This window comes from Monodelphis domestica, chromosome 4 (genome assembly GCF_027887165.1).
Source record: "Monodelphis domestica isolate mMonDom1 chromosome 4, mMonDom1.pri, whole genome shotgun sequence".
NCBI lineage: Eukaryota > Metazoa > Chordata > Mammalia > Didelphimorphia > Didelphidae > Monodelphis > Monodelphis domestica.
Genome location: NC_077230.1, coordinates 321446475 through 321455914, shown reverse-complemented (window position 1 = coordinate 321455914; position 9440 = coordinate 321446475).

Here is a 9440-nt window from a genome sequence, read left to right as displayed (position 1 = left end):
GAAAGAGTAACTCAAAAGTCCTTCCTGCCTGATCCCCAGCTCAGCAAACAACCACCAACTCAAATGCACTGCCTTCAGCCAGCTATGGGCCAAGTCCTTGGCCAATCTCCGGCTCCTGCTTTCCAGGAGCTCCCATCCACAAGGGGAGAGACTATGTATGCATCCATATGTATTGAGGCCAAGCTCCAGGAAAGACAAAGACAGGTGGGGGTGATAAGGTAAAGAGAGCTGGCTCTCTGTGGACACTCCTATTTATTATTATTGAGATGCAAATGTACACAATACATATGGATGCATACATAGTGGATTGCCATTGGTCAATTGTAAATTATGACAAGGTATAGGTGTGGTTTGCCTCAGCCAGGTGAGCACAAAGAAACCTGATTTCTCTCCTAAACCTGGTGGATGCTGGGATCAAGGGTCAAAGGCTTTACTTGCCATGCGCAGGACTGAGCATGCGCTCTCCTAAGACAATCTTTACATTTTGACTATTTCCCTTGACCATAGATAGGTGTGGACTGCTACAATTATAATCCCCACCTTCCACATTTATAAAAATGTGAATGGATGGGACATCACAGTCTCATGCCAAAGGAGCTGGGAAGTTAATCCCAGGGCATGGTACCCCTGACTCCCAAAAGAGGAGCGTATCTTTCATTTATAACTCTTTGGCTCACTTTACCCAACATCAACAGAAAAGAGGTTTGGGGTTTTCCTAGACTCCTCTGCCACAATTTTTAATGATATCTAGATTTCTTGTTGATGTTCTAGACCCAAATAAGTTTTACTTTGTTTAAAAATGTTTGCCAAGGTTGAAACATTGCTACACCCGAAAAACTTATGACAAGTATCCATTTTCTTTAAATATCATACAGCAGACTCATGTAAAAAATGATAGTGTCTTTTGTTTGCTATTGTAATTAATTGGGCTATTGAGAATTTTGGGGATATTGTAAACCTTAAAATTTCTTAGACTTATAAATGTTGGAAATTTCACCATTGGGAAATTTCATACTTGAAAAATTTCCTATTGATAGTGGGTCTTGGCTATTGGAATGTGAACCCCATTGGCATGGGAGGTTCCTCCTCCTCCTTTCTTAAGATTACTTTAGGACAGAAACCTTTTGCTGAACAATGGAAAGGGCTTTGACCTATGCTTAAGCATAGAACAGGAATTTCTTTGAGTCATGATTGATTTTAGAATTGATACAATGGAGATACTTGGAATGACAGAACCAAGTCTTGGAAATTGCAATCTCCACCCTACTCAGTCCTAAGAGGATTTAGGAAGGGCTGTAGCAAAAGATCAAGATTTAATTATTTGAGAATATGACTTTCAACAGACATGTGCAAAGCCACAGACCTCTGGGAGGTCCTGGGTTAAGCTAGAGCCACCATTGGCACAGGGAAAATGATGGACAGTGATTGGTAGATGTGAGAACTGAGGGGAGGGAACTTGGATGGTTTCCTTAAAGATAGCAGGGTCTGAGGACCTGGGGGGGGGGGGTTGGCGAGTTTTGGCTCTGAGTGGTTGGAGAGGTACTCTGAGAAGCTTGCTCTGAAGGAAGCTGGAGGTGGAGGCCTTTGAGACTGTTTCTCCATTTTGGTCATGTGAGTAATAGGGACTGATCTCCTTTCTTTGCCCCAGCTATCTAAGGGCTTGGGCCTTTTGGCCCAGCCTAAACAGAAGGGGTATTTAAGCCCTATTCCCTTCTCTCCCCTTTCTCTCTCTCTCTCTCTATCTCTAATTCTTTTCTTCCTCCTGTTTGTAATTAAACTCTATAAAAGGTTGACGGCTGACTTGAGTTTTCATTTAGGAATTACATAGCTGAATTCCTTGGCGACCTTAAATTAATATATATCAGTCTTTTAAAGTGATTTCCTTGTCACAATATTGATACCTACATATTGATTCTGTCTGATTCCAGGACAAGATATACAAAAGAGCAATTGCACAGGGCCAAAGAAGCACAAAGCTAAACCTGAATTGTGCCAAAAGAGCACACAGGTCAAAAAAAGAAGAAACCAATCCCAATGGGGTTGAGGAAAATTCTAAGCCAATACAAAGGACTTGAACCTAGTGTGAGACTCGAGGTTGTGACACTTAACATATGTCAAGATGTAGACCTTCCTTGTATCCACGCTCTTCGTGAAAATACTTATAGACAAGTACCAAAATTTGGCTCCTACCTGGCTCCTATAATCTAGTCCCTATTCTGTCTTTCATTATGTGGCAACTTTCTGTAGTCCTGGCTACTGACTGGGTAAATGCATCATTGCTTAGATCATTTTAATTGGGCCCTGATTCAAGGACCTGTTATAGATTTATTTTTCCTTTACTTAGAATTTTTACACATAAGACTTTGATAGTCTATATTTCACCCAGAAATTATCTTTTTTTATTTGGATTTTTCTCAATTTCTCTTGCCAATTGATTCATATGCTACATAACTCAGCCATGCATCCCTAAATGATCCCTGTGTTTTTCAATCACCCTCTTCAGGGGGAAATGTAAAAATATTGTTATTATTTTAAATTGCAAAGTTTAAACTCCTTGAGAGAGTAATTTTATGTTAAGAAACATGATACCTCTCCGAATCCAGAAACTGAACTGTTTGGAGACGACACCATGAAGATGCCGCCACAGACCACACGTGATCCAGAATGAACTTTGGGATGTGGTGATCTGAACCATGTGGGGTTTGTATGTATACTTTCATGCCAAAAGAGGACTGTCCCCTAACTGGCTTTTTGTCAATGCATTTAGCAATTATTGGTTTTTTCTCTTTTCCTCTTATCCTCAAATTATTATAATTTCAAAGTTGGTATGTTTACAAGACCCAGCAGAGAGACTAGACTTCCTCAGGCCTCAGGGGGAAAAATGTAAAATGGAGATTTGAACCCTAGACTTCAATCCCCAGAAGTCCTTGGTATTTCCCAGAATTCCCTATAATCTCACCTGAGTCTCTACCTGGGCGAGATCACAAGGAGTATTTAACTGGCAGCAACGCCTACTTCGCTCTCTTCCATTTGCAAGGATGTAGTAAGCTAAGCGCAGGGGTTTTGAATGGGCTAATCAGCCCTAGGCACATGGTTTTCTTGTTTGTATTTTCTTTATTCCTTGATTTCTAATAATCCTTAATAAACCTCATAAAATGTATTTCTACTACTAGAGACTAATTTAATTTTTTACAGGATGAGACCTACTTTTTGAGCTTGAATGACTAGATGGTTGTAATCTCAATAATAATAAGCTTGGGGCAAGTAGGTGACTCAGTGGATATCCTTAGGCCAGAAGATGAGAGATCCTGGGTTCAAATTCAATCTCAGACACCTCCTATATGTGCCACCCTGAGCAAGTCACTTAACTCCAAGTGTCTAGTCCTTACTGCTCATCTGCCTATCAATTCTATGACAAAAAGTTACAGGTTTAAAAATAATTAAAATGTGCAAATTAAGAATAGAGAGTTAGGGATGGGGTGACAATAATGAGCTCAGTTCTGGACATGATGAACTAAGATATCTATAGAATTTCTGATTTAAGATTTCCAAGAGGCAGATAAAACTAGAGATCAGGAGAGAGGATACAGAGAATCATATGCTTTGAAATAAAAACTGTGAATTTTAGATTTTCTACACCCTGATTAGTTTTTAAAATTCTAACAAACAGGAATGTATATACCCCTACTAAAGGATCAAGTGTTGAGGAGGATGGCCTATGACTGACATACGCTATCAAGTGACAACTAAGAAACAACTGACAGACCCCCTGGGCTGTCCTAAGTCAAGCTTAAGCTACCATTGGTACATGTGAAATGTAGGAAGTGAAAAAAAAAAAGTCTATATATTTCAGGTCTCTTCCTCTCTCTAGCTCTTTCTCGAAGGTGTGGCTCTGGCTCTTTCACAGGACATGGCTCTGGCTCTCTCAGGGAGATGTGGCTCTCACTCTGTCTCTCCCTTTGTCTCTGTTGGCAACGTGGGGAGTTCTGGGCGGCGTTTGGCATCTTGGGTCTTAGCATCTTGGCATGAGCGTGCTAATTGAGTGAGTTTAGGCCTTCCTTTTTCCTTTACCTTTCAAAACACTATCCTCTTAGGAAACCTCTAATCTTCTGAGGAGGCCTCATGGCTGAGTTCTCTTAACTTCCCTTGGCTTAGGCTAGGCCAGAGAAATCTTATACCCCTTTCTCTCTCTCTTCTTAATTCCTCCCCTCTATATTAATTAAACCACCATAAAATTCCAAAACTGACAAGTATTTTTATTGGGATTTGAATTAATCCCTGGCAACCACTAGTATAATATATTCAGTCAAAAACCCCTAAATATACCCCTGAATCCATAAGAGCTATTGAAATCACCAATCAAAAGAATACAGGTGAGGAAAAGGGCCCAGGACAGAGTCTAGGCCTCTGGACTCATGCAGATTACCAGTGGTTGTTAAAGCCTTTCCTAATCTCTTGATGGCACCCTTTCTACCCCTTAGGGAAAAGAAAATTCTGTGCTATTTACATTAGCTACATTTATTATTTTTCTGTGTACAAGTTGTTTCCCTCCAGTGAATGTAAGCTCCATAAGGACAAAAAACTGTGGTCTTTGTGTCTTTGAATCTAGCTTGTAGAAAGAGCTTAAAAAAATGACTTTAAATTTGAATTTTAAATAGTGGGGTCAACAGAAAAGAATGCAATTGTCCCACACCACTAACAGAGAAAGAGGAACAAAGAATAGGTCCACCTAGTTGAAGAGCTGTTTTCCAGGGGGAGAAACAGAAAGGATACAGTGGCATCCTTAATCATGAGAATGTTTCATTAGTGGATCAGACCATGCTAACCATCAAGGGCAAACAGTTTTATTATCTTGGTTCTTTTCTGTTAACGTCATCTGCACTACTTCATCTCCCAGTTTCCTCATTGGCAGGCTGTCACTCTGATGACATCAACTTTTAAATCAATGTTATTTCCACCCTTCACCTTCACCTTTTTATTTTAAATCAAACTTTAAATTTAAAAATTGATATTTTTCAGTTCCTTACCTTTTCTCATTTTAGTATCCCATTCCATAAATCGTATTTCAGCCTTTTCAAGTTCACTTTACATTACATGGCTCTTAAAACTGACTTTACAAAAAAAAAAAAAAACTGACTTTACTACAGGCCTTCTATCACCCCGTGGTGAGATGTGACTGCCCACTCTATCCCCCTTGCATGACCTCTTTCATCAATGCCCCTTACCTATGAATTGACATGATTATTATTCCCCCTAGTCTCAAAAGAAATAATGCAAGAGCAAAACACATGTACCCTTATTCCCCAAAACATCACTAAAAGATCAGACCCTCAAACCCAATCCCAAAAAGACTATCATGGGTTAACTTTTACTTAGGTACATAATTCCCAGCAAAACTGCTGTTACAGGCCAAGCCTAAAACTTTCTTATGAAGCCAGCACATAAATCAATCATAGAGGCCCATACAACATGTACAGGCACAGTACAGGTACACTAAGCTTCAATATGCCTCAGTGACTCAATTACACAAATCAGTAACTCAAACTCCCTAGTAAGCCACCTGTGATGAAATCATTTATCTTGTATTCTGTCTCAAAACACAATATAAAATATAGAATGTTAATCAAGTGATTTGTTAAAAGCTAATGTATCACTTTTCCAACTATCTCTCTTTGATCTTGTATACCTGCATGCCAAGAATATGGATATAAAAATAAATCCTAAGCCTGGGAATGTTGGAGCAACTGAGATGCAAAGCAGTCCCATGGCTGTAATGATTAAGCTGCCTTCCGTTTGTTATTTATATTATTTATTTTGACTGATCATTCGCCACCTGTCGGGAACCCTGGAGTCACGAGTGAGGCTGGACCCTGACCGCGGCAACAAAGAAACATGTTTTCTAAAGACTGAATGCCATATATATTTACTTTTCAAATGCTAATTGTTAGAATACAGATTAATTTAAAAGAAAACTTATTCAAAGTAGTTTTTATAAACAGGGTTCTGATTTTGGCATCAAGACAATAAGTTGAGGCAGCTAAGTGGTGCTGTGGATAGAGAACCAGATCTGGCAAAAGGAGTCCTGGGTTCAAATGTGACCTCAAACACTTCCTGAGTGACTCTGAGCAAATCACTTAACTCCAGTTGCCTAGCTCTTACAATTCTTCTGCCCAAGAATACTTAAGACAGAATGTAAGGGTTAAAAAAAAAAAGGTTTAAATGACTAACCATGACTGTAAAAAATTGATGATAAAGAGTGCTATCCACCTTCTGACAGGGATTAAATAAGCAGAATAAATATATTTTCGAACATTCTTAATGAGGTAACTTATTTTGCTTGACTATGCATGTTAGTTACAAGGGATTGTTTTTCTTTTTTCAGGGAAGGGAAGAAGGCTGAAGAGAACTATTTGAACACAAGGAGGGAAAAAAAGTGCTTATTAAAAAAATAAAAATAAAAAAATAAAGATTTAGGTTCAGATTCCATTTCTGATGTTTGATCATGGGTCAAATAAGATAACTTCCACAAGACTAGTGAAGCTCCAGAGCACTTATTTACTTGTCTTCTATGGCTTCCATCTTTCCCATACCCAGTTCAAGATTCTTTCAGTCAGTTGATAAATAGCACAACTATCATGTGTGGGTCCATGAAACTCTTTTGCTTTAAAAAGTTTTCCCTCCCAGAAAAGTTTGAGAAGCATCGGTCTGTTGGCTATTTCCCAAGATTTAGACACTTGCACCAAAGTCACTCTACTACAATTTACATAATGTAATTATTGAAGCAGGTTTTTATTTCAACTAAATGTTGATGTGTGCCCCAGTGGAAGATGTCTGAGAGGTAAGAAAGAGAGAATAAGAACAATAATGCAAATGAAAGAGGAATTGGCTGAATTCCTAGGCATAGTGTGGGACACTTTGCCTTTCCTTCTCTTTATACAGCAGTTAAATGTTGTGGAAGTGGCTTCATGGATAAGTTGCTGGACAGAGACACAGAAGACCTGAGTTCAAATCCTGCCTCAGATACTTAACTACTTTTATGACTGTGGACAAGTCAAACTGGAATCAAACTCAACATGTCCAAAATAGAACCCATTTTCTTTCCCCAAAACTCACCCCTCTTCCAAACTTCCCACATAACATCAAGAGGACCACCATTCTTCAAGAACCCATGTTCAGAATATCAGCATTATCCTCAATTCCTCACTTGTCAAATCTTGTCACTTCCTCCCACAGGTCTCAACACACATTTTCTCTCAGCTCACTCATTCAGAGCCTTATTATTACCTGTTCCCTAGACCTGTTTGGTTTACTTACATCATTTCTCCTTTTTTTACTAAAATTTTACTAACATATAGGTCTGATCATATCACTCTAATAAATTCTCCTGGTTCCTCATTAACTCTGGGATCAGATATGAATTATTCTTTTGATTTTTTAAACTCTCCACTCTCTAACCCATTCCTAACTTTTTAGTCAAATATTATGTCTTATATATTGCTCTCCTTTCATTAACAGTCACACTGGCCTATTGCTCCTCATAATAGTACTCCATATGCTTTTGCCATGCCTGGAATGTTCTTATAGAATCCCTGGTTTTCTTCAAAATTCAGCTCAAGCACCATCTTTCTTAATCCATCTCAAGCTATTATCTTCCCTCCCAAAATTACCCAACATCCCCTTGCACATATTCCAAATTTACTTGTATATATACAGCTGTGCCTCCATTAGTACAAAAGCTCATTAAGGTTGATGGCTGCCTCACTTTTGTCTCTGTGTACCCAGTGCTTAGCTCATTGCATGGCGGTGCTCAATAGTCACTGACAACTTCAAAATAATTTCGTCACCAAGAGGCAGTGTTATATCTGATAGAGGGGCAAACTTGCAATCAAGAAAACCTAAATTCAATCTCTGTCTCTGACATGACTTAAAAAGCATTAAGCACATTAAGAGAAAAGCAACAAAGCCCTCATCTCAAGGAGTTCATATTCTAATAAGTCAAGGGAGCATTATTAAATATAAAGGGCTTTATGAACTTGGATGGGAAAAGATTTCACCTTCATTTTAGCTAATTTCTAATTCAAATTTACATTTCCTTCAGTTACTTAAAAACATTATTTTATATAAAAAGTTAAATCAATTGTACAAAAAAAATCAAGCCTTTCTCCAATTGATAAATGGGCAAGGGACATGAATAGACAATTTTCAGATAAAGACATCAAAACTATCAATAAGTACATGAAAAAGTGTTCTAAATCTCTTATCAGAGAAATGCAAATCAAAACAACTCTGAGGTATCACCTCATACCCAGTAGATTGGCTAACATGACAGCAAAGGAAAGTAATAAATATTGGAGGGGATGTGGCAAAGTAGGGACACTAATTCATTGCTGGTGGAGTTGTGAATTAATCCAACCATTCTGGAGGGCAATTTGGAACTATGCCCAAAGAGCACTAAAACACTGTCTGCCTTTTGACTCAGCCATAGCACTGCTGGGTTTGTACCCCAAAGAGATAATAAGGAAAAAGGCATGTACAAGAATATTCATAGCTGCGCTCTTTGTGGTGACAAAAAATTGGAAAATGATGGGATGCCCTTCAATTGGAGAATGGATGAACAAATTGTGGTATATGTTGGTGATGGAATACTATTGTGCTCAAAGGAATAATAAACTGGAGGAATTCGATGGGAACTGGAATGACCTCCAGGAATTGATACAGAGTGAAAGGAGCAGAATCAGAAGAACATTGTACACAGAGACGGATACACTGTGGTACAGTCAAATGTAATGGACTTCTCTACTAGCAGCAATGAAAGACAATTTTGAGGGACTTATGAGAAAGAACGCTATCCACATCCAGAGAAAGAACTGTGGGAGTAGAAATACAGAAGAAAAACAACTTCTTGATCACATAGGTCGATGGGGATATGATTGGGGATGTAGACTCTAAGCAATCACCCTAGTGCAAATATTAATAATATGGAAATAGGTCTTGATCAATGACACATGTAAAACTCAGTGGAATTGCACATCAGCTACAGGAGGGGGATGGAGGAAAGAACATGAATCATGTAACCATGGAAAAATATTCTAAATTAATTAATATTTTCCAAATTTCAAAAAAATAGTAAACTGAAACTGAAAAACAAAATAAATAAATAAATGAAAATATTATTTTGCCTTCACCAGACTATCAAAGGAGTCTAGGAAAGGTTAAGAATTCCTGTAAAATAGTGGGAAACAACAAGTTTGAGTCTCTGGCTGCAAATAACATGGAAAGGTCCAGTGGTCCTTGGGGTTCAGAGGCAAAACATAGTAATGCATCTTCTTTAATGTCATTTATATTGGTAACAAAATACCTGTTCCTGATATTGAACCACATTGACAATGAGTGGCGATGGATTTGGGTGGCGAGAATTTTTTTTCTGGGTCTTGTAAACC